Genomic DNA, 27,125 nt, shown 5'->3' with positions numbered 1-27,125 from the left:
ATGGTGCTATTGGTAAAGAATCTGCCTGCAAATGCAGGAGACATAAGAAATGCAGGTTTGATCCCTGGGTCAAGAAAATTCCCTGGAGGAGGGCATGGCAACCCACTCCAGTATTCACATCTAGATAATTCCATGAACAGAGGAGCCTGGTGGGCTACAGTCCATATGGTCATAAAGAGGTAGACACAGCTGAAGCAACTAGGCATGCACACACACACACATGCCATTCTTATAGTGAAAAGAAGCCTCCAGAAATCTGTTTTCAAACACCAGCCTGGAGCCAAATTTGCACCTTCCAAGTAATCACATATGAGAGTTTATATTTTTTTATACTGCATATACATATGTGCAGGTTCCCTGACAACAATTTCTTCACATCCTATCACCTATCCAATAAGCAGGGCCTCATGTTTTAGGTTATTATTTGGCAGTGCCCCTCTCCCTTTTTAGGGGTTTGGTAGCTCAGCTGGTAAACAATCTGCCTGTAAAGAGATCCCAGTTTGATTCCTGTGTTGGAAAGATCCCCTGGAGAAGAAATAGGCTACCAACTCCAATATTCTGGCCTGGAAAATTCCATGGGTTGTATAGTCCATGGGGTCGCAGAGTCGGACGTGACTGAGTGACTTTCACTTCTCTGGTGGCTCAGTGGTAATGAATCCACATTTGATGTAGGAGATGTGGGTTTGACCTGTGGGTTGGGAAGATCCCCTGGAGAAAGAAATGGCAACCTACTCTAATATTCTTGTCTGAGAAATCCCATGGGCAGAGGAGACTTGCAGGCTACAGCTCATGGGGTTGCAAAGAGTCAGACACAACTAAGCAACAAAAACACTACACCACCTCTCCCTTTTTAAACCAAATTTTGTATTAATATCTGTTGGTATCTATCAGGAAAACAGAAACAACTTGAAATGTTTCAAGCAAAAAGGCATATTTGTAGAAGAGTATTTAATAACAATGGATTTCTCTGGTGATCCAGTGCTTGGGACTTCAACTTCTAATATGCAAAGGGTGTGGGTTCAATTCCTGATCAGGCAGCAAAGATCCCACATGCCTTGCAGCCAAAAAACTGAAACAAAAAACAGAAACAGCATTATAACAAATTCAATAAAAACGTTGCAAATGATCTACATCAAAAAATCTTCAAAACAAAACAAAAAGTTAGGGACTTATACATCCATAGAAAAGGCAGTAGGATTTAAAGTCAGAAAGCGGGGACTTTTCTGATGGCCCAGTGCTTAAGAATCTACCTTCCAATGCACTCAGTGCACAGGGGTTCCATATCTGGTCTGGGAACTAAGATACCACACGACTTGTGGCAACTAAGCCCTCATGCCCTGATTACTGACCCCCATGCTCTAGAGCCCATACTCCATGCTGCAATGAAGACCCAACACATTTCAGCCAAAATTTAAAAATAATACTCTAGGGTGCAAATGGAGACCAAAAGAACGCAAGAGTAGCAATACTCATATCAGATAGAAGAGACTTTGAAACAAAGACCGTGAGAAGAGACAAAGAAGGACACTACATAATGATCAAAGGATCAATCCAATAAGAAGATATAACAATTATAAATATATATGCACCCAACATGGGACCACCTCAATACGTAAGGCACGTGCTAACAAGTATGTAAAGGGAAATAAATAATAACACAATAAAACTGGGAGAATTTAATACCCCACTCACACCCATGGATAGATCAACCAAACAGAAAATTAGCAAGGAAACACAAATGTTAAATGATACAAAGGACCAGTTAGACCTAATTGATATATATAGGACATTTCACTCCAAAACAATGGATTTCAACTTCACTCAAGTGCACACGGATTCTTCTCCAGGAATGATCACATCCTGGGTCATAAATCTAGCCTTGGTAAATTTTTAAAAATTGAAATAATTTCAAGCATCTTTTCTGATCACAATGCAGTAAGATTCAGTTCAGTTCAGTTCAGTGGCTCAGTCGTGTCTGACTCTTTGTGACCCATGAACTGCAGCATGCCAGGCCTCCCTGTCCATCACCAACTCCCGGAGTCTACACCAACCAGTGGCCACTGAGTTGGTGATGCCATCCAACCGTCTCATTCTCTGTCGTCACCTTCTCCTACTGCCCTAAATCTTTTCTGGCATCAGGGTCTTTTCAAATGAGTTAGCTCTTTGCATCAGGTGGCCAAAGTATTGGAGTTTCAGCTTCAACATCAATCCTTCCAATGAACACCCAGGACTGATCTCCTTTAGGATGGACTGGTTGGACCTCCTTGCAGTCCAAGGGACCCTCAAGAGTCTTCTCCAACACCACTGTTCAAAAGCATCAATTCTTCAGCACTCAGCTTTTTTTATACTCCAACTCTCACATCCATACATGACTACTTGAAAAATCATAGGTTTGACTAGATGGATCTTTGTTGACAAAGTAATGTCTCTGCTTTTTAATATACTATCTAAGTTGGTCATAACTTTCCTTCCAAGGAGTAAGTGTCTTTTAATTTCATCGCTGCAATCACCGTCTGTAATGATTTTGGAGCCAAATAATAATAATAATAAAGTCAACCACTCTTTCTACTGTTTTCCCATTTATTTCCCATGAAGTGATGGGACCAGATGCCATGATCTTAGTTATCTGAATGTTGAGTTTTAAGCCAACTTTTTCACTCTCCTCTTTCACTTTCATCAAGAGGCTCTTTAGTTCCTCTTTACTTTGTACCATAACGGTGGTGTCATTTGCATATCTGAGGTTATTGATATTTCTCCTGGCAATCTTGATTCCAGATAGTGGTTCCTTCAGCCCAGCGTTTCTCATGATATACTCGGCATATAAGTTAATTAAGTAGGGTGACAATGTACAGCCTTAATGTACTCCTTTTCCTATTTGGAACCAGTCTGTTGTTCCATGTCCAGTTCTAACTGTTGCTTCCTGACCTGCATATAGGTTTCTTAAGAGGCAGGTCAGGTGGTCTGGTTTTCCCATCTTTGTCAGAATTTTCCAGAGTTTATTGTGATACACACAGTTAAAGGCTTTGGCATAGTCAATAAAGCAGAAATAGATGTTTTTCTGGAACTCTCTTGCTTTTTCAATGATTCAGTGGATGTTGGCAATTTGTTCTCTGGTTCCTCTGCCTTTTCTAAATCCAGCTTGAACATCTGGAAGTTCACAGTTCACGTATTGCTAAAGGCTGTCCTGGAGAATTTTGAGCATTACTTTACTAGCGTGTGAGATGAGTGCAATTGTGTGGTAGTTTGAGCATTCTTTGGCATTGTCTTTCTTTGGAATTGGAATGAAAACTGACCTTTTCCAGTCCTGTGGCCACTGCTGAGTTTTCCAAATTTGCTGGCATATTGAGGGTAGCACTTTCACAGCATCATCTTTTAGGATTTGAAGTAGCTCAACTGGAATTCCATCACCTCCACTAGCTTTGTTTGTTGTAATGCTTCCTAAGGCCCACTTGACTTCACATTCCAGGGTGTTCTGCTCTAGGTTAGTGTGAGTGATCACACCATTGCGATTATCTGGGTCATGAAGATCTTTTTTGTACAGTTCTTCTGTGTATTCTTGCCACCTCTTCTTAATATCTTCTGCTTCTGTTAGGTCCATACCATTTCTGTCCTGTACTGAGCCCATCTTTGCATGCAGTAAGATTAGATGTCAACTATAGGGAAAAAACTATTAAAAATACAAAAATGTGGCATGTAAACAACATGCTGTAAACAACACTCTTCTGAATAATCAACAAATCACAGAAGAAATCAAAGAAGGAAATAAAAATATTCATAGAAACAAATGAAAATAAAAAACAGCAATCCAAAACCCATGTTGTTGTTGTTTAGTCACTAAGTCGTGTCCAACTCTTTTGTGACCCCCATATACTATAGCTTTCCAGGCTCCTCTTTACATGGGACTTTTCCAGGCAAGAATACTGTATTGGGTTACCATTTCTTTATAGGGGAACTTCCTGACCCAGGGATTGAACCCAGGTCTCTTGCATCTCTTGCTTTGACAGGTGTATTTTTTTATCACTGAGCCCCAAGGGGAGCCCCAAACTTATACGATTCAGTAAAAGTGATGCTAAGGGGGAGGTTCATAACAATACAAGCTTACTTCAAGAGAAAAATCAAATAAATAACCTAACTTTGATGGTGATTGCAGCCATGAAATTAAAAGATGCTTATTCCTTGGAGAGAAAGTTATGACCAACCTAAATAGCATATTCAAAAGCAGAGACATTACTTTGCTGACTAAGGTCCGTCTAGTTAAGGCTATAGTTTTTCCAGTGGCCATGTATGGATGTGAGACTTGGACTGTGAAGAAAGCTGAGCGCCAAAAAACTGATGCTTTTGAACTGTGGTGTTGGAGAAGACTCTTGAGAGTCCCTTGGACTGCAAGGAGATCCAACCAGTCCATTCTAAAGGAGATTAGCCCTGGGTGTTCTTTAGAAGGACTGATGCTAAAGCTGAAACTCCAGTACTTTGGCCACCTGATGTGAAGAGTTGACTTATTGGAAAAGACTCTGATGCTGGGAGGGATTAGGGGCAGGAGGAAAAGGGGATGACAGAGGATGAGATGGCTGGATGGCATCACTGACTCGATGGACATGAGTTTGAGTGAACTCCAGGAGATGGTGATGGACAGGGAGGCCTGGTGTGCTGCAGTTCATGGGGTCACAAAGAGTCGGACACAACTGAGCAACTGAACTGAACTGAACTGAACTGAAACCTAAAGCAACTAGAAAGAGAAGAAATGAAGAACCCCAGGGTTAGTAGAAGGTAAGAAATCATTAAAATGAGAGCAGAAATAAGTGAAAAAGAAACAAAGGAGACTATAGCAAAAATCAACAAAACTAAAAGCTGGTTATTGGAGAAGATAAGTAAAATAGACAAGCCATTAGCCAGACTCATCAAGAAAAAAAAGGGAGAAGAATTAAGTCAACAAAGTTAGAAATGAAAATGGAGAAATCACAACAGGCAACACAGAAATACAAAGGATCAGAGACTACTATCAGCAACTATATGCCAAGAAAATGGACAACTTGGAAGAAATGGATGAATTCTTAGAAAAGTATAACCTTCCAAAACTGAACCAGGAGGAAATAGAAAATCTTAACAGATCCATCACAAGCACTGGAATTGAAAATATAATAAAAAAAATCTTCAAACAAACAAAAGCCTGGGACCAGATGGTTTCACAGGTGAATTATACCAAAAATGTAGAGAAGAGCTACTCAAACTCTTGAAAAATTGCAGAGTAAGGTAAACTCCCAAACTCCTTCTATGAGGCTACCATCATCCTAACACCAAAACCAGACAAAGATGCCACACACACACATAAAAAAAAGAAAACTGCAGGCCAATATCACTGATGAGCACAGATGCAAAAATCCTCAACAAAATTCTAGCAACCAAATCCAACAACATATTAAAAAAGATCATACATCATGACCAAGTGGGCTTTATCCCAGGGAAGCAAGGATTCTTCAATATTTTCAAATCAATCAATGTGATACACCACATTAACAAATTGAAAGATAAAAGCAATATGATTATTTTAATAGATGCAGAGAAATCCTTTGACAAAATTCAACACCCATTTATGATAAAAACTCTCCAGAAAGCAGGAATAGAAGGAACATACCTCAACATAATAAAAGCTATATATAATGAATCCACAGCAAATATTATCTTCAATGGTGAAAAATTGAAAGCATTTCCCCTAAAGTCAGGAACAAGACAAGGATGCCCATTCTCACCACTACTCTTCAACATAGTGTTGGAAGTTTTAGCCACAGCACTCAGAGAAGAAAAAGAAATAAAAGTAATCCAGATTGGAAAAGAAGTACAACTCTCACTGTTTGCAGATGACATGATCCTCTACATAGAAAACCCTAAGACACCACCAGAAAATTACTAGAGCTAATCAATGAATATAGTAAAGTTGCAAGATATAAAATAAATACACAGAAATTCCTTGCATTCCTATACACTAATAATAAGAAAACAGAAAGAGAAATTAAGGAAACAATCCCATTCACCACTGCAACAAAATGAATAAAATACTTAGGAATAAATCTACCTAAAGAAACAAAAAATCTATATATAGAAAGCTATAAAACACTGAGTAAAGAAATCAAAGATAACACAAATAGATGGAGAAATATACCATATTCATAGATTGGAAAAATTAATATAGTGAAAATGAGTATACTACCCGAAGCAATTTACAGATTCAATCCAATCTCTATCAAGCTACCAATGGTATTTTTCACAGAACTAGAACAAATAATTTCACAATGTGGTGGATCAGACAGTAAAGCGTCTGTCTACAATGCGGGAGGCCTTCGTTCGATCCCTGGGTCAGGAAGATCCCCTGGAGAAGGAAATGGCAATCCACTCCAGTAGTATTGCCTGGAAAATCCCATGGACAGAGGAGGCTGGTAGGCTACAGTCCATGGGGTCTCAAAGAGTCGGACACGACTGAGCGACTTCACTTTCATGGAAATACAAAAAACCTTGAATAGCCAAAGCAATCTTGAGAAAGAGGAATGGAACTGGAGAAATCAACCTGCCTGACTTAAGACTATACTACAAAGCTACAGTCATAAAGACAGTGTGGTACTGGCCCAAAGACAGAAATATAGATCAGTGGAACAAAATAGAAAGCTCAGAGATAAATCCATGCATCTATGGGCACCTTATCTTTGACAAAGGAGGCAAAAGGCAAAAATATACAATATAGAAAAGACAATCTCTTTAACAAGAAGTGCTGGGAAAACTGGCCAACCACCTGTAAAATAATAAAACTAGAACACTTTCTAACGCCATATACAAAAATAAACTCAAAATAGATTAAAGATCTAAATGTAAGACCAGAAATTATAAACTCCTAGAGGAAATCATAGGCAAAACACTCTCTGACATAAATCACAGCAAGATCCTTTATGACCCACCTCCCAGAGTAATGGAAATAAAAGCAAAAATAAACAAATGGGACCTAATTAAACTTAAAAGCTTTTGCACAATGAAGGAAACTCTAAGCAAGGTGAAAAGACAGCCTTCCAAATGGGAGAAAATAATAGCAAACAAAACAACTGACAAGGAATACTCAAACATATACAAGCAGCTCATGTAGCTCAATACCAGAAAAATAAACGACCCAATCAAAAAATGGGACAAAGAACTAAACAGACATTTCTCCAAAGAAGACATACAGATGGCTAACAAACACATGAAAAGATGCTCAGCATCACTCATTATCAGAGAAATACAAATCAAAACCACAATGAGGTACCTTCCCGTGCTGGTCAGAATGGCTGCTATTGAAAAGTCTACAAACAATAAAAGCTGGAGAGGGTGTGGAGAAAAGGGAACTCTCTTCCACTGTTGGTGTAAATGCAAGCTAATACAACCACTATGGAGAACAGTGTGGAGATTCCTTGAAAAACTGGAAATAGAACTGTCATATGACCCAGCAATCCCACTGTTGGGCATACACACTGAAGAAACCAGAATTGAAAGAGACACATGTACCCCAATGTTCATTGCAGCACTGTTTACAATAGCTAGGACATGGAAGCAACCTAGATGTCCATCAGCAGGTGAATGGATAAGAAAGGTGTGGTGCATATACACAATGGAATATTACTCAGCCATTAAAAATAACACATTTGAATCAGTTCTAATGAGGTGGATGAAACTGGAGACTATTACACAGAGTGATGTAAGTCAGAAAGAAAAATGCCAATACAGTATATAAACACATATATATGGAATTTAGAAAGATGGTAACAACAACCCTATATGTGAGACAGCAAAAGAGACACAAATATAAAGAACAGACTTTTGAACTCTGTGGAAGCAGGCGAGGGTGGGATGATTTGAGAGAATAGCATTGATATGTATATTACCATACCTAAAATAGATGACCAGTGCAAGTTCAATGCATGAAACAGGGCACTCAAAGCTGCTGCACTGGGACAACCCAGAGGGATGGGATGGGGAGAGAGGTGGGAGGGGAGTTCAGGATGGGGGCCACATGTATACCATGGCTTATTCATGTCAATGTATGGCAAAAGCCACCACAGTATTTTAATTAGCCTCCACTTAAAACAATTTTTAAAAAATAAATAAAGTCAAAATTCCTTCTTCCAAATCTGGGTTCATTTCTAGTAGTCCAGAGATTGAAGGATCCACAGGAAATACCAGTGATGGTCACAGCTGCTTCCTGCATCAGATGGCTTATTGTCTGAAGAATACTGAATAGCTTCTGGAAAATCTGCTGAATCCCCAGCTCTCTCAACTTCTATTGGAGAAACAATAGTTTGTCTTCTGTTTCTCTTTGACCTTCAGAATCATGTGCAAGAGGCTCTTATGGATGCATTCTAATGGCAGGGATACTTGGAAATTTAGCTCCAATTTTTTTTAGCTCCTGCAAGACAGACCATAGAAGGAAGAAAACGACAAATTACCAAAGACAATTTAAGCAATGCTTTCTATTTTTAAGTACATGTGCATTTACTATCTTTTTATAAGCACATTTCATAAGATGAGACTTCTGCAGTCACATAACTAAAAAGCAACTTAGAAGAGCAACTAAAGCTGTCAGTGAGTTACATGATACTTAACAGGTTGACAAATAAAATAGCTAAAATTATGGTGATTATAAAGGAAATAAAAACATAGGTTTTGTATTATAAAAAGTAAAATTAAAATAGATTAATGTACTTCACAAAGTGAGTTCAGTGAATGGAAAGTACTATAAGCGACATATTAGCAGCACTGTAATTTTGAAATTAGTCATAAAATATTCATATGATATTAATGGGATATGCTATTTTTGTAGAAATGCAAAAGTGGTAAGCAATTCAGGGAAGGAAGTTTCATAATCTAGTTCTGGTATAAAATATTTTTAAGATTTATTCATTGGCTTCTGCTGCTGCTGCCAAGTCTCTTCAGTCATGTCTGACTCTGTGCGACCCCATAGACGGCAGCCCACCAGGCTCCCCCGTCCCTGGGATTCTCCAGGCAAGAACTCTGGAGTGGGTTGCCATTTCCTTCTCCAATGCATGAAAGTGAAAAGTGAAAAGGAAGTCGCTCGGTCGTGTCCGACTCTTCGCAACCCCATGGACTGCAGCCTACCAGGCTCCTCCATTCATTGGCTTTTCATTGATCTTTTTTTTACCCATTTCTATAATCTTTTAACATCATAAAAATATATATATTTTGTGTGTATATAAAAGTTTCCTGGAGACACTATATACACAATTCCCAGTGAAGTCAGTGTTCATTTGCATATGTTAAAGAAACATTAAGTTGCCTTATTACTTAGTATAGGAATTGCTGCTTCTCCCTACACTTAGTGGGACAGTGATTTGTACCTATACTTGATGTTTTCTAGTGGCCCCTTCAGTTTATCTTCTACTCTCTCATGCCTATCCTGTCCCCTGGGAGGTGGACCTCCATGGAGCACTTCCGTGGGTTTTCTTAACCTTGGCTTCCAGTTCAATTTCTGCTATAAAGGTGATGTCATCTTCATCTCCAAGGTTATTGATATTTCCTGGCAATCTTGATTCCAGCTTGTGCTTCATCCAGCCCAGCATTTCTCACAATGTTCTCAGCATATAAGTTAAATAAGCAGGGTGATATACAGCCTTGATGTACTCCTTTCCCAATATGGAAACAGTCTGTTGTTCATGTCCATTTGTAATTGTTGCTTCCTGACCTGCACACAGATTTCTCAAGAGGCAGGTCAGGTGGTCTGGTATTCCCGTCTCTTTCAGAATTTTCCACGGTTTTTTGTGATCCACATGGCCAAAGGCTTTGGCATAGTCAATTAAACAGAAGTAGATGTTTTTCTGGAACTCTCTTGCTTTTTCCATGATCCAGCAGATGTTGGCAATTTGATCTCTGGTTCCTCTGCCTTTTCTAAATGCAACTTGAACATCTGGAAGTTCATGGTTCACGTAATGTTGAAGCCTGGCTTGGAGAATTTTGAGAGTTACTTTACTAGCATGTGAGATGAGTGCAATTGTGTAGTAGTTTGAGCATTCTTTGGCATTGCCTTTCTTTGGGATTGGATTGAAAACTGACCTTTTCCAGTCCTGTGGCCACTGCTGAGTTTTCCAAATTTGCTGGCATATTGAGTGGAGCACTTTCACAGCATCATCTTTTAGGATTCAAGGTAGCTCAACTGGAATTCCATCACTTCCACTAGTTTTGTTTGTAGTGATGCTTCCTAAGGCCCACTTGATTTTGGACTCCAGGATGTCTGACTCTAGGTGAGTGATCACATCATCATGATTATCTGGGTCATGAAGATCTTTTTTGTACAGTTCTTCTGTGTATTCTTGCCACCTCTTCTTAGTATCTTCTGCTTCTGTTAGGTCCATACCATTTCTGTCCTTTATTGAGACCATCTTTGCATGAAATGTTCCCTTGGTATCTCTAATTTTCTTGAAGAGATCTCTAGTCTTTCCCATTCTATTGTTTTCCTCTATTTCTTTGCATTGATCACTGAGGAAGGCTTTCTTATCTCTCCTTGCTATTCTTTGGAACTCTGCATTCAAATGGATATATCTTACCTTTCCTCCTTTGTCTTTCATTTCTCTTCTTTTCACAGCTATTTATCAGGCCTCCTCAGACAGCCATTTTGCCTTTTTGCATTTCTTTTTCTTGGGGATGGTCTTGATTCCTGCCTTCTGTACAATGTCATAGACTTCCATCCATAATTCTTCAGGCACTCTGTCTATCAGCTCTAGTCCCTTTAATCTATTTCTCACTTCCACTGTATAATCATAAAGGATTTGATTTAGGTCATACCTGAATGGTCTAGTGGTTTTCCCTACTTTCTTCAATTTAAGCCTGAATTTGGCAACAAGGAGTTCATGATCTGAGCCACAGTCCACTCCCAGTCTTGTTTCTGCTGACTGTATAGAGCTTCTCCATCTTTGGCTGCAAAGAATATAATCAATCTGATTTTGGTATTGACCATCTGATGCTGTCCATGTATAGAGTCTTCTCTTGTGTTGTTGGAAGAGGGTGTTTGCTATGATCAGTATATTCTCTTGGCCAAACTCTATTAGCCTTTGTCCTGCTTCATTCTGTACTCCAAGGCCAAATTTGCCTGTTACTCCAGGTGTTTCTTGACTTCCTACTTTTGCATTCCAGTCCCCTATAATGAAAAGGACATCTCTTTTGGGTGTTAGTTGTAAAAGGTCTTGTAGGTCTTCATAGAACCATTCAACTTCAGTTTCTTCAGCATTACTTATCAGGGCATAAACTTGGATTATTGGATTATTGAATGGTTTGCATTGGAAATGAACAGAGATCATTCTGTCATTTTTGAGATTGCATCCAAGTACTGCATTTTGAACTCTTTTGTTGATTATAATGGCTACTCCATTTCTTCTAAGGGATTCTTGCCCACAGTAGTAGATAGATATAATGGTCATCTGAGTTAAATTCACCCATTCCAGTCCATTTTAGTTCACTGACTCCTAAAATGTCCACATTCACTCTTGCCATCTCCTGTTTGACCACTTCCAATTTGCCTTGATTCATGGGCCTAATATTCCAGATTCCTATGCAATATTGCTCTTTACAGCATCAGACTTTACTTCTATCACCAGTCACATCCACAACTTGATGCTGTTTTTGCTTTGGCTCCATCTTTTTATTCTTTCTGGAGTTATTTCTCCACTGATCTCCACTAGCATATTGGGCACCTACCGTCCTGGGGAGCTCATCTTTTGGTGTCTTATCTTTTTGCTTTTTCATACTGTTCATGGGGTTCTCAAGGCAAGAACACTGAAGTGATTTGGCATTCCCTTCTCCAGGGGACCACGGTTTGTCAGAACTCTTCACCATGACCTCACCCGTCTTGGGTGGCCTTACACAACATGGCTCATAGTTTCTCTGAGTTAGACAAGGCTGTGGTCCATGTGATTAGATTGGTTAGTTTTCTGTGATTGAGGTTTTCAGTCTGTCTGTCCTCTGATGGAGAAGGATAAGAGGCTTACAGAAGCTTCCTGATGGGAGAGACTGACTGAGGGGGAAGCTGGGTCTTGGTCTGATGGGGCAACGCTCAGCAAATCTTTAATCCAATTTTCTGTTGATGGGTAGGGTCTGTGTTCCATCCCTGTTATTTACCTGGGACCAAACTATGGTGGAGGTAATGGATATAATGGGGACCTCCTTCAAAATGTACCATGTAAGCACTGCTATGTCGGTGCCCCTAATCCTGCAGCAGGCCACTGCTGACCCACACCTCCATGACTGAGAGGCTAACAAATAACGGAAGGTGAAAAGTGCCATGAAAACAGCACAGCACATACATAACAAGGTGAGGGAAGATTTCTGAAGTATTGAGGGCCCACAAGAGGCCTTACGAAGTGGTGGCATTTGAACAAAGTTCTGAAGGAGGCCAGGGTGTTAGCTGTCTGTGGGTTATGCCCTCCAGACACATGCAAGAGCCTGCAAAGATCCAAAAATGGAATGTCCTTGGCACATTCAAGGGATAGAAAGAATGGCTGAAGTGTGGACAGGTTCAGAGGCTGAAGAAAGTGGAAAGGAGTGGGAACTGAGGCCAGAGAGATAACAGGGAATAAGATCCTATAGGACCTTGAAGGACATTTAAAGGATTGTGCCCTTTACTCTAAATGCAGTGCAGAACTCTGAAGGATTCTGATGAAAGAGTGATTTGACTTACGTGTTTAGTAGAAAATTTGGCTGTGATATTGGGAGTAGAATTTGGAGGAGAAAAGATAAAAATGATACAAATGAACTTACTTACCAAAGCGGAAAGAGACAGACTTAGAGAAGGAATTTAAGGTTGCTGGGTTGGAGTTTGGGATCAACAAGTATATACTGCTGTATTTAAAATGGATAATCAACAAGGATTTACTGTACAGTAGGACATGGAACTCAGTCCAGTGTTACATGCAGCCTGGATGGGAGGGGAGTTTAGAGGAGAATGGATACATGTATATGAATGACTGCGTCCCTTCCCTGTTCACCGGAAACTATCACCACATTGTTTGTTAACTGGCTATACTCCAAAACACAGTAAAAAGTCTTTTTTTTTTTTTTTTAGTAGTTTGGCCTGCATTACTGCAGAGGCTACTGCAGTAATGCAGGCAAAGTTTGGATGGCTCAGGAGATGGTAGTAGCTGGGGAGGTGGTAGGAAATTGTTGTATTCTGAATATATTTCAGAGCAACATTGGTGAGAATTTGCCACTAGGTGGTTGTAGAACTCAAGAGGAGTTCATGATGACTGCAGGGCTTTTGCCTAAATAACTAGAAGAATAGAAAAGCCATCCGTTGAGATGGGGAGACTGCAAATGGAAGATAACTGGAAATAAGAGTTCAGTTTGATATGATTACCTTCCTCCTCTTTCTATTGACTTCCCAAGGATCTACATAATAGTAAGAACCATATTAAATGCATATTTTATGTATTTTATTTCTTTCCCCTTTTATAACAACATGATAAAGATGTTGTCATCCCCATTTTGCAAAAAGACAAACTGAGGAATGCCACCTAGCATCTTGAATCGTATACCTTGTCCTGTGCTTCCCTCGTGGCTCATATGGTAAAGAATTTGTCTGTAATGCAGGAGACCCAGGTTTGATCCCTGGGTTGGGAAGCTTCCCTGGAGAAGGGCATGGCAACCCACCCCAGTATTCTTGTCTGTAGAATTCCATGGACAGAGGAATTTGTGAGGAAATCATAATTTAGCCTAAGCTGTCTGACACATTCTCCTAATCCCTTGAGTTACCTCTGTTAATGTGTGTGTGCACACACATATATATATATTTAGCAAAGATGTAATTTGGTTTACAAAGACATATGAAATAAAGCAGCACCAATTAAAATCTAGACACATTTATGAAAATAAAGATGGGCACAAAGAGTAGAATGAAAGATGAAGCAAAAAGTACACACCCACCGAAGTGGGCAACATATATGGCTTTAAGTTTTTCCAAAGTTGAAAGGAGGGAAGATTTGATTAATTGTGAAGTTTAAAAATATTTTTGAGATAAAAAACTCACCTACCACTAATGGAATGGATAAGTATTCTTGCTGTTAGGACCAGACAAGATTTTTTTTTCTCCAGGACTTCTTTAATAATAGCACATGTTCTTATGGCTAATTTTAAAAGGCAAGTAAGTTAATCATGTTGAAGAACATTTTGGGATGAAGTGAGGGTTGCATTGTGCCACTTATTTGAAATCTGCCATATATTATACTGTATTGTTTTCTAAATTGTACAGCCTATCCTTTTATAATCACCAAGACTCTAGGGCAGGAAATGGGGATCTGAGGCAGGGTTTCATATCTCTTGTGCATATGTGCTAAGTTGCTTCAGTCCTGTCTGACTCTGTGCAACCCTGTGGACTGTAGCCTGCCAGGCTTCTCTATCCATGGAATTATCCAAGCAAGAATACTGGAGTGGGTTGCCATGCCCTTCTCCAGGGATCTTCCCAATCCAGGGATTGAACCTGCATTTCTTACATTTCCTGAATTGGCAACAGGTTCTTTACCCCTAGTACCATCTGGGAAGCCATTTGTAACTCTTACCAACTGTGATACTCACAGAGCCTTGGGTACAGAAGTATGGGACAGGGGAGCCTAGTGGGCTGCCTTCTCTGGGGTCGCACAGAGTCAGACATGACTGAAGTGACTTAGCAGCAGCAGCAGTACTGATTTATTGATAGAGAATATTAAAGGCAGAGAAATGAAAAAGAAAGATCTATTCATGATGCATGAATACATCTATTCATGATTACATATTACTCTATCACATAGCTATATCTTAATGCAGCAATTTGCCTTGGGCTTCCCTGGTGGCTCAGATGGTAAAGAATCTGCCTGCAATGTGGGAGACCTGGGTTCTATCCCTGGGTAGGGGAGATCCCCTGGAGAAGGAAATGGCAACCCACTCCAGTATTCTTGCCTGGAGAATCCCCATGGGCAGAGGAGCTTGGTGGGCTATAGTTCATGGGCTCCCAGTTAACTGGACACGACTGAGTGACTAAGAACAATGTTTAGATTTTCCATAGTTGTTGTTATCGTATATATTACAGTGATAGATATTTTTGAATTTGAATTGTCTGAATATCTACTCTTAGGGTAGGTTACTGGAAGTAAAATTACGAGGTCAAAAGTTGATATCAAATGTTCTGAATATGTTTCCAAACTCTCTTCTAGAAAAGATGTGACAATTTATACCTTCTGTAGTACTGAGGTTACTACTTTTATCTAATCAGTACTCTCATCTATATACACAATAGTGTTATACCCTAAAGGGTGTAGTATCCTAGAGGTTGGGGACTTCTTTAAAGTTCAAAAGAAAAAAATTCTTTCTTGCCATTAGCAAAAATTATTAGTAATTTTAGTATTAGTAACAAATGAATCAAATTAGATTATTTATTGTTGTTAATTTAGTCAAATTTTTATTTATTTTTTGAATTACTGGGCTTCCCTGATAACTTAGTTGGTAAAAAAAATCCTCCTGCAATGCAGGAGATCCCAGTTTGATTCCTGGGTCAGGAAGATCACCTAGAGAAGGCATAGGCTACCCACTCCAGTATTCTTCAGCTTCCCTTGTGGCTCAGCTGGTAAAGAATACGCCTGCAATGCAGGAGACCTTGATTCCATCCCTGGGTTGAGAAGAACCCTTGGAGAAGGGAAAGGCTACCCACTCCAGTATTCTGGCCTGGAGAATTCCATGGACTATACAGTCCATGGAGTCACAAAGAGTTGGACATGACTGAGCAAATTTCAAAAAAGATGTCCTTTTCATTATAGGGGACTGGATTGCAAAAGTAGGAAGTCAAGAAACTTCCTACTTCCAAAAGTAGAAAGTCAAGAAACAGGTTACTCCTGTTACCTGGAGTAACAGGCAAATTTGGCCTTGGAATGCGGAATGAAGCAGGGCAAAGACTAATAGAGTTTTGCCAAGAAAACACACTGGTCGTAGCAAACACTCTCTTCTAACAATACAAGAGAAAACTCTACACATGGACATCACCAGATGGTCAACACTGAAAACAGACTGATTATATTCTTTGCAGCCAAAGATGGAGAAGCTCTATACAGTCAACAAAAACAAGACCAGGAGCTGACTGTGGCTCAGATCATGAACTCCTTATTGCCAAATTCAGACTCAAATTGAAGAAAGTAGGGAAAACCGCTAGACCATTCAGGTATGACCTAAATCAAACCCCTTATGATTATACAGTGGAAGTAGTGCCTGATGAACAATGGAATGAGGTTCGTGACATTGTACAGGAGACAGGGATCAAGACCATCCCCATGGAAAAGAAATGCAAAAAAGCAAAATGGCTGTCTGGGGAGGCCTTACAAATAGCTGTGAAAAGAAGAGAGGTGAAAAGCAAAGGAGAAAAGGAAAGATATAAGCATCTGAATGCAGAGTTCCAAAGAATAGCAAGAAGAGATAAGAAAGCCTTCTTCAGCGATCAATGCAAAGACATAGAGGAAAACAACCGAATGGGAAAGACTAGAGATCTCTTCAAGGAAATGAGAGATACAAAGGGAACATTTCATGCAAAGATGGGCTCGATAAAGGACAGAAATGGTATGGACCTAACAGAAGCAGAAGATATTAAGAAGAGGTGGCAAGAATACACAGAAGAACTATACAAAAAAGATCTTCACGACTCAGATAATCATGATGGTGTGATCACCAATCTAGAGCCAGACATCCTGGAATGTGAAGTCAAGTGAGCCTTAGAAAGCATCACTATGAACAAAGCTAGTGGAGGTGATGGAATTACAGTTGAGCTATTTCAAATCCTGAAAGATGATGCTATGAAAGTGCTGCACTCAATATGCCAGCAAATTTGGAAAACTCAGCAGTGGCCAAAGGACTGGAAAAGGTCAGTTTTCATTCCAATTCCAAAGAAAGGCAATGCCAAAGAATGCTCAAACTACCGCACAATTGCACTCATCTCACATGCTAGTAAAGTAATTCTTAAAATTCTCCAAGCCAGGCTTCGGCAATATGTGGACCATGAACTCCCTGATGTTCAAGCTGGTTTTAGAAAAGTCAGAGGAACCAGAGATCAAATTTCCAACATCCGCTGGATCATCAAAAAAGCAAGAGAGTTCCAGAAAAACATCTCTTTCTGCTTTATTGACTATGCCAAAGCCTTTGACTGTGTGGATCACAATAAACTGTGGAAAATTCTGAAAGAGATGGGAATACCAGACCACCTGACCTGCCTCTTGAGAAATCTGTATGCAGGTCAGGAAGCAGCAGTTAGATCTGGACATGGAACAACAGACTGGTTCCAAATAGGAAAAGGAGTACATCAAGGCTGTATATTGTCACCCTGCTTATTTAACTTCTATTCAGAGTACATTATGAGAAATGCTGGACTGGAAGAAACACAAGCTGGAATCAAGATTGCTGGGAGAAATATCAATAATCTCAGATATGCAGATGACACCACCCTTATGGCAGAAAGTGAAGAGGAACTAAAAAACCTCTTGATGAAAATGAAAGTGGAGAGTGAAAAAATTGGCCTAGAGCTCAACATTCAGAAAATGAAGATTATGGCATCCAGTCCCATCACTTCATGACAAATAGATGGGGGAACAGTGGAAACTGTCAGACTTTATTTTTTGGGTCTCCAAAATCACTGTAGATGGTGACTGCAGCCATGAAATTAAAAGACGCTTACTCCTTGGAAGAAAAGTTATGAGCAACCTAGATAGCATATTCAAAAGCAGAGACATTACTTTGCCGACTAAGGTCCGTCTAGTCAAGGCTATGGTTTTTCCTGTGGTCATGTATGGATGTGAAAGTTGGACTGTGAAGAAGGCTGAGTGCCGAAGCATTGATGCGTTTGAACTGTGGTGTTGGAGAAGACTCTTGAGAGTCCCTTGGACTGCAAGGAGAGCCAACCAGTCCATTCTGAAGGAGATCAGCCCTGGGATTTCTTTGGAAGGAATGATGCTGAAGCTGAAACTCTAGTACTTTGGCCACCTCATGTGAAGAGTTGCCTCATTGGAAAAGACTCTGATGCTGGGAGGGATTGGGGGCACTGGGAGAAGGGGACGACAGAGGATGAGATGGCTTGATGGCATCACTGATTCAGTGGACGTGAGATGAGTGAACTCTGGGAGATGGTGATAGACAGGGAGGCCTGGCGTGCTGCGATTAATGGGGTAACAAAGAGTCAGACACGACTGAGCGACTGAACTGAACTGAGCAACTTTCACTCATATTGAGGGTTGCTATAGTAAAAGTAAACATCATTAGTTTTGTGGATCACTTTTTACTGTAATTTACATAAAATTATTTATATAAGCCTTGCTGATATTACTGTAACAGTAAATATATCCTAATTTAAATAACAATTAGAGCCAGCATTTACTGAGTGTTAACTATGTGTTAGTTATTATTTTATATACGTTATATTTAATTCACATTTCAAATCAGTGATATTGTTAAAATATTACCCTGAAACTGATTCATGGGAAACTCAGGTAATTTATCTAAAGTCACATAGTAAATAAGTGGTGGGATCAGAATACCATTTTAGTAACTCTACTCTAGAGCTTACCATAATATTGCCTATAACATTACTTAATTACATAGAAAAAAGTCTCAAACTGAATATCCATATTTTATCACAAGATTAAATGTAAGGTATCAATTACATTAATAATTTGATGCTTATATTTTAACTGTTTCATTGGTGAAGAATAACAAAGTATTTTTAGTACATCAATCATCTCAAAGTTCCTATCTAATTTCCACTTAATTGTTTATATAGAAACAAATATTATTTTTTTCCCTTTTTAGTTTAATCTTTTGGCTAAATTAATAGCTTTAATATATTTCTTGATAAACAAAATTGCTATCCCTTGATTAACATTATCATGATGAAAACCTCAACAGATAATTAATAAAGCTTTTGTGGTAATCAATGTGAGACTGAAAGAAGCCAGCTGGGGAAACTACCACCATCTTCATTCAGCCATTCAAAATGAAATTATAATTTTAATGAACCTTAAAACTAGACATTTGTCTATAAAGGAAATAAACCGTACCTTACCTGGTATTCCTTTATGGTTGATGAGCACGGTGTTATGTAGGCAAAAAAAGAGAATATATCATTTGTCTTTGATATATAGACTGATGCATGTAGATTTCAAGGAGAATTTCAATAAATTTTAACTGTTCAAACAGTTTGGTAAAACTGAAAAGAGAATCTTTTCTGATGCGTCACCTTTTTTTATTTTTGCTGATACTTCTAATCTTTCATAATTCAAAATATACATATACACACACGAACACTAGCACAAACATGCACAATAAAACAAATCAAATCAAAAACAATCTCTGAAGGTCTGAATTATTCTTTGAAAGATATAGAAGAAATTTTAGCAGATTATTTGAAAATAATCTACATTTCAGAATAATTAATAAACTATAATGTTTCATCTTATTCGCTGCATTGACTCACTGTTTGACTTCGGGCAAAGTACACAAACTCTTTGGGCCTTAGTTTTGCACATCTGCAGAATGAAAGCAATAGAGCAGATGATTTCTAAGATCCTTACCACTTTCGGATTGGCCTAGTATGACGCATTTTGCTGTTTTCAGTGGCCCAGTTTTATTATTCCACTGTGATGTAAAATATCTATATTGGCATAGCTGTAATCACATTATTTAAGTAGCTAACAATTAATGTACTATTATCAAGTGTTTTTATTTTGTCCCTTCCTCTGTGGTCTTCTCACTAATAATTCAAAACTAAATTAAGCATTTTATCATAACTGTCTTAAAGAGGGGTAGTGTGAGAGTTAACAAGATCAATATTTATCGAGTGCCTAGCACTGTCTATGACATAGATGTTCACTAAATATATCTATTATTGCCATTAAAAATGATGACCTTTAGTGCAGAGGAAATTTTCTGGCTATTCTTCAAACTCTGACAAAGTAGCGATGAGTCATTTCTTTACAAATTAACTATTTGATGTATTCAGGTGGTTGAATGTGCTCCTTCATGTGCTCTTGAAAAAAGATGATGACAATGTTTATTTCTTCCATATATTTCCTTTGCTATAGTTTCCTTCCTAACAACCCACTCACCAGCTGTTCGTAAGCAATATTTATTTAAGTCAAAAAAAAAAAAAAACCCCAATATGATATTTAAATTCCAAGGTTTTCTGGATTTGTTTGAACTTTGATGTGTTCAATATGTTTATGTAATATGAAAACATTCATGTGGATTTTGTGGATACACATATTGAATGATTTCTTTTTTGATGTGGACCATTTACAAGTCTTTATTGAATTTGTTACAATATAGTTTCTGCTTTATATTTCGATATTTTGACCACAAGGGGATGCCTGTGGGATCCTAGCCCCCCTATCAGGGATCAAATTCACATCCCCTGCACTGGAAAGCAAAGTTTTAACGACTGGGCCACCAGTGAAGCCCCTCAACAATTTTGTATGTCAGACTTATGTCATAGGTTAGTATTCTAGTGCCAGTGTATATTAAACAGTAAGGTTATAGGCAGGAGCTGCCATTTAGTTCTGCTGCTTCTTTCCTGCTACTTAAAATAGTTGTTTAAAATGATTTCAAAATTAGTTTTAAAGCTTTAAAGCTGCACTCATTTCTTGTTCCAAAAGAATTTAATCTCAAGTCGGTTTCATTGAGTTTTCCTAAATTATATTCTTCATAAGGTCCTCTACCAGATAATCCTACCTGGTCCCCAAGGGATTTTCTGATATGGATGAATTTATGCACAGTTGAAGAATTCACTTACAGTGAGAACAGAGTCTTATAGAGGAATATGGTGGTTACATTCTCAAGAACCCCAGAGATTGTAACTATCTCCTCCCCGAATACTCCTGGCTGTTGTTTTCTGAGCTTGAGATTTGCTTGTGACCAATTATTCTGACCCACAGCAGAATATTTGTTATTCCAGTGATAGGAGCAATGTGGGCCAAGTGAGCAGTCCAGTGAAAAACATCCATCAGAGATTGGTGTTGCTGGGTTCCACAGCATTGATGGAAAGTTGAAAAGGAAGAATAATTGAGGAGCTAAGAAACCCTACATGACGAAAGGTATGTGGCAGAATCCCAGAATGAAACATATACATTTTTATTCCTTGTTCACACCACAGTCAGTTCTGATGATTGATCATTGTATTTAAAATTTTTCACTGGAAAGTTTTAAATATTTAGCCCAAAGTAGCTTGGGCATAAGAAAGACAGTCACAATCAAGTTCCTTATCCCCCCTAAAATCAATTCTAAGGCTAAACTTCATTTCCCAAGAGATAGATTTTTTTAACCTCTTTTAACTCAATCCTTTTCTAATGATTGGAGTTTTATGCATGAAAAGCAATGATGAATTTCTGTCTTTTGAATAAATTGATCATAGACAAACATCAAGGGTTTTTAGGAGCATGAATAGAAAATTGGATTTTAAGAGATTGTGTTACTATCTTTAAAAATATTAAAACAAATCAATTTAAACAAGGTGTTTGTAAAACAGAACCAATTAGTTGGTTGTGTTAACTTTGACAAAGTCACACGAATGCATCCACTGGCAAAACATGTAAAAGTCTTTGCATTATCTTACATTTAATTTTAAAAATAAGTATTGACCTTGCCCTTTCAGGAAATTTTTATGATTTTCTGCTTTGGCTAAGAATCTATATGACCTTTGTTCCACCATGTGCTCAGGAACATTGTAACTTTGTTAGCATTGATTTTTCTCTCTGCAAATATTCCATCAATTTCTCTCTAAGGCTTTATCTTCCTTGTGGACAGAGTTAGTACAAGCTACTGTACCTGAAAATCCATACTTACCTTGCTATTTATAGCAATTAATAAATACTTTTCTTTATCAGCCATTAGTCCCTATGTCATTAACCAAAAAAGGCCGTTAAGTTTGTTCTTCAGTATGACAGAACAGATGATGAAAATGCATACAAACAGAAAAGATGAAGAAATTTCATTTGCGGGGATAGGAGAAACAGTATAGACCAGGGGGCCCCAACCTCTTGGATCTAATGCCTGATGACCTGAAGTGGAGCTGATGTAATAATAGAAATAAATTACACAATAAATGGAATACACTTGAGTCATCCTGAAGCCATCCCCCTCCCCCCGTCGGCTGAAAAATTGTCTTCCACAAAACCTGTCCCTGGTGCCAAAAGGGTTGAGGACTGCTGGTACAGACTTGAATACAATCTCAAATTGATTTCTGGCCCTAGAGTTTAACACATATTTCAGTACAGTTTATATGCTATAACACACATAAAGTAAATACAACAAGTTAACATTGTTCCTGCCAGGCCCTTTGTGAGTTAAGAACCTTAGGTACTTTATCTCATTTCATTTTCAGCTAACATACATCGACCAGCTGGGAAAGTCATGGATAAATTATCAGATAAATAAGTATGTGTTTTATAACCTTTGATCTCTCTTTATGTTTCCAGTCTCTCTCAGGTGTCCCTATTCCAGGACACACAGTATTTTATCTACCTTTTTTTTTTGGGTTTCAGTCATAGGTTTAGAGGTCCATTGGGCACACCTTGTTTGACCAGGTTTCCCTTGAAATCCTGGATGCATTTATTTCACATAAATTTAAATCTATTGTACAGTAAGAGACCTGAAAGCACAGTCACACAATCCCAGAATGAAGTTAAGGTTAGGGAAAATGAAAATCGCTCAGTCATGTCCGACTCTTTGCGACTTCATGGACTATAGCGTCCGTGGAATTCTCCAGGCCAGAATACTGGAGTGGGTAGCCACTCCCTTCTCCAGGGAATCTTCCCAACCCAGGGATCGAAACCAGGTCTCTCGCATTGCAGGCAAATTCTTTTCCAGCTGAGCCACCAGGGAAGCCCAAGGAAACTGGAGTGGGTAGCCTATCCCTTCTCTAGGTGATCTTCCCAACCCAGGAATCGAACCGGGGTCTCCTGTATTGCAGGCAGATTTTTTTACCAGCTGACCTCCCAGGAAAGCCAAGGTTAGGGAAGTGCCCATCAATGAAATACAAAACAAGAAATTTGCCTGCCAAACGTCATAAGCTCAGTCTTCTATAAATGGCTTCATTATTTACTTCCAATGTGCATTTTTCAGTCCATCAGACGCATTTCTTAACTAGAGAATGGGCTCTTGGAGGGCAAGAATAGTATGTTTTTCTATTGGATATATTGTAATGTATTACAGAAAGTAGAGTCTTAACAAATATTATAATTGTATGTTCATTAATTGATGCATAATTAAAACAAATTAAACATTCATTTTAAAGTCATAAAGATGTTAATTTGGGAATACGGGCTGTTTCAGTTACTCCTATTCCCTAATTGGTGGGAATATTGAGTTGATTATATTTATTAAACATCACCTTTATTGCAGGCTGGAGTTTGAGCCTAGAGATAAACTGAAGTATTAGAGATATACCAGTGTACAAGGCAGATGTAATTCCTGGCCTCTACAATGTATCTACATTTTTTAAAAAAAGATTTGAAATAAGGCAACACTGAAGAGTTCTCCACTCCAATGATCAACCAGGCAGTAACACTTAAAGTTTATTAGTATCTTTGACTTCTGCTTTTCTCTCCTTTCTTAATTTCCATATTTCTAAATTTAGTATGCACAGAAGACTTAAAATGACTTTGCCTTTCTGAAGCCATTAATATTACTTTAATGTAGAGACTTAACATCACATTTGTACAGCATAGTGAGACATCAGGGCTGCATGGTGTTAGAAATCCCGTTTTGATCCTTGCAGTTCTTTATTTGAACATGTATTGTAGGTGTTTTTTCCTTGGGATATCAATTTTCTTTGAGAAAGACATCTTACTTTTTATATAAAGAACAGTCACTCTTTGCATTATACTAGTATTTTCATGTCCACAATGATCCTTTTTTACAGAAGGAAGGACTTGTACATATTGATGTATCTCTTCCCCACTTTCTTCCCTAAACATAATCTGCCATCCCTCCTCACCCAAAGATCTATGGTCACCAAGTGTAAAAGATAGTGTGCTGGAATGTACTTTTAATCTATGAAGTCCTGTAGGTTGCTATTATTCACCTCAAATCAAGCCTTCCTTAAGCCTGGATTGCTTTCCTCATAGCTCAGTGAAAAAGAATCTACCTGCCAATACAGGAGATACAGGTCAATTCCTGGGTCAGGAAGATTCCCTGGAGAAGGGAACGACAACCCACTCCAATATTCTTAACTGGGAAATGCATGAACTGAGGAGCCTGGTGGGCTATAGTCCACGGGCTCATAAGAGTCGGACATGACTTAGCAACTAAAACAACAACAAAAGCCTGGTCTAAGAGAGAAAGAATGTGAAACATGCTACATTTTTGTGAAATATTCATATATTACAGGGAGAGAATGAGGAGAAAGGGAATGTGAGGTCAATAAAAAGCAATAATTTAAGAGTTGTCATACCTATATGCAGGTCAGGAAGCAACAGTTAGAACTGGACATGGAACAACAGACTGGTTCCAAATAGGAAAAGGAGTATATCAAGGCTGTATATTGTCACCTTGCTCATTTAACTTATATGCAGAGTATATTATGAGAAATACTGGACTGGAAGAAACAAAAGCTGGAATCAAGATTGCCGGGAGAAATATCAATCACCTCAGATATGCAGATGACACCACCCTTATGGTAGAAAGTGAAGAGAAACTAAAGAGCCTCTTGATGAAAGTGAAAGAGGAGAGTGAAAAAGTTGGCTTAAAGCTCAACATTCAGAAAACTAGGATCATGGCATCTGCCTCATCACTTCATGGGAAATAGATGGGGAAACAGTGGAAACAGTGTCAGACTTTATTTTTCTGGGCTCCAAAATCACTGCAGATGGTGATTGCAGCCATGAAATTCAAAGATGCTTACTCCTTGGAAGGAAAGTTATGACCAACCTAGATAGCATATTAAAAAACAGAGACATTATTTTGCCAACAAATGTCCGTCTAGTCAAGGCTATGATTTTTCCAATGGTTATGTATGGATGTGAGAGTTGGACTGTGAAGAAACCTGAGCACCAAGGAATTGATGCTTTTGAACTGTGGTGTTGGAGAAGACTCTTGAGAGTCCCTTGGACTGCAAGGAGATCCAACCAGTCCATTCTAAAGGAGACCAATCCTGGGTGTTCATTGGAAGGACTGATGCTAAAGCTGAAACTCCAATACTTTGGCCACCTGATGTGAAGAGTTGACTCATTGGAAAAGACTCTGATGCTGGGAGGGATTGGGGGCAGGAGGAGAAAGGGAGGACAAATGATGAGATGGCTGGATGGCATCACCGACTCGATGCACATGAATTTGGGTGAACTCCGGGTGTTGGTGATGGACAGGGAGGCCTGGTGTGCTGCAATTCATGGGGTCACAAAGAGTCGGACACGACTGAGTGACTGAACTGACTGACTGAACTGATACCTTGGTGGTAAAATTTTAAAAGACCTTTATTCTCTTCTTTCCTTTTTTGTATTTTCTAATTTTTAAACCAAAACAATATTTTGGAAAGAAATAAAATGAGCATCCAGACATTTCTCTGTTGTCTCTTTAGACTCACGTGGTGTCACCTGTTCACGTAAATAGACACATGCTTTATGTTCTTTGAGGACAGGTAGCAATGTCCTCAAATGTCCTGACAAAACATGATCCACTGGAGGAGGGAATAGCAAGCTACCCCAGTATACTTACTGTGAGAGCCTCATGAACTGTATAAAAGGGCAAAAAGATATGACACCAAAGGATGAGTCCCCTGCATCAAAAGCATTCCCCAGTATGCTACAGGGGAAGAGGAGAGGAGAACTACTAATAGCCCCAGAAAGCATGAAGTGGCTGGACCAGAGCAGAAATGCCACTCAGTTATGGATATGTGTGGTGATGAAAGTAAGATCCAACGCTGCAAAGAGCAGTACTGCATAGGAACCTGGAGTCTTAGGTCCATGAATCAAGGTAAATTGGACGTGGTCAAACAGTAGATGGGAAGAATAAACATTGACATCTTAGGAATCGTGAACTAAAATGGGCGGGAAGGGGTGAATTTAATTCAGATGACCATGGGCGAGAATCCAATGGAAGAAATGGAATAGCAACAAGAGTCTGAAATGCAGGGCTTGGGTACAGCCTCAACAATGACAGAATGCTCTCAGTTCATTTCCAAGGCAAGCCATTCACCATCACAATAATTCAAATCTATGCCTCTACCGCTGAAGCTGAAGAAGCTGAAATTGATCAGTTCTATGATGACCTAGAAAAGCTCCTAGAACTAACACCAATAAATGATGTTCTATTCATCATTGGGAATTGGAAAGCAAAAATAGGAAGTCAAGAGATACCTGGAGTAACAGGCAAGCTTGGCCTTGGAGAACAAAATGAAGCAGGGCAAAGGCTAACTGAGTTCTTCCATAAGAATGCACTGGTCATAGCAAATATCCTTTTTCAACAACACAGGAGATGATTTTACACACAGACATCACAAATGGTCGATACTGAAATCAAATTGATTACATTCTTTGTAGCCAAAGATGGAGAAGCTGTATACAGACAGCAAAAACAAGACCTGGAGCTGACTGTGGCTCAGACCGTCAGCTTCTCATAGCAAAATTCAGGCTTAAGTGAAAGAAAGTGGGGAAAACCACTAGGCTAGCCAGGTACAACTTAAATCAAATCCCCTATAAATATGCAGTGGAGGAAATAGAGAGATTCAAGGGATTAGATCAGTTAGACAGTGTGCCTGAAGAACTGTGGATGGAGGGCCATAATATTGTATAGGAGGCCGTGAACAAAACCATCCCAAAGAAAAAGAAAAGAAAGAAGGCAAAGTGGTTATCTGAGGAGGCTTTACAAAATAGGGGAAGAAAGAGGAGAGCGAAAAGCAAGGGAGAAAGGGAAAGTACATCCAATTAAAGGCAGACTTCGAAGAATAGCAAGGAGAGACAAGAAGGCCTTCTTCCATGAACAGTGCATGAAACTAGAAGAAAGCAACAGAACTGGAAAGACTAGAGATCTCTTCAGGAAAATTGGAAATATCTAGGGAACATTTCTCCCAAAGATGGGTACAATAATGCCCAGAAATGGTAGAAACCTAGCAGACACTG

This window comes from Capricornis sumatraensis, chromosome 3 (genome assembly GCF_032405125.1).
Source record: "Capricornis sumatraensis isolate serow.1 chromosome 3, serow.2, whole genome shotgun sequence".
In the NCBI taxonomy this organism is placed as follows: Eukaryota; Metazoa; Chordata; class Mammalia; order Artiodactyla; family Bovidae; genus Capricornis; species Capricornis sumatraensis.
Note: the sequence above shows the minus strand (reverse complement) of the source record.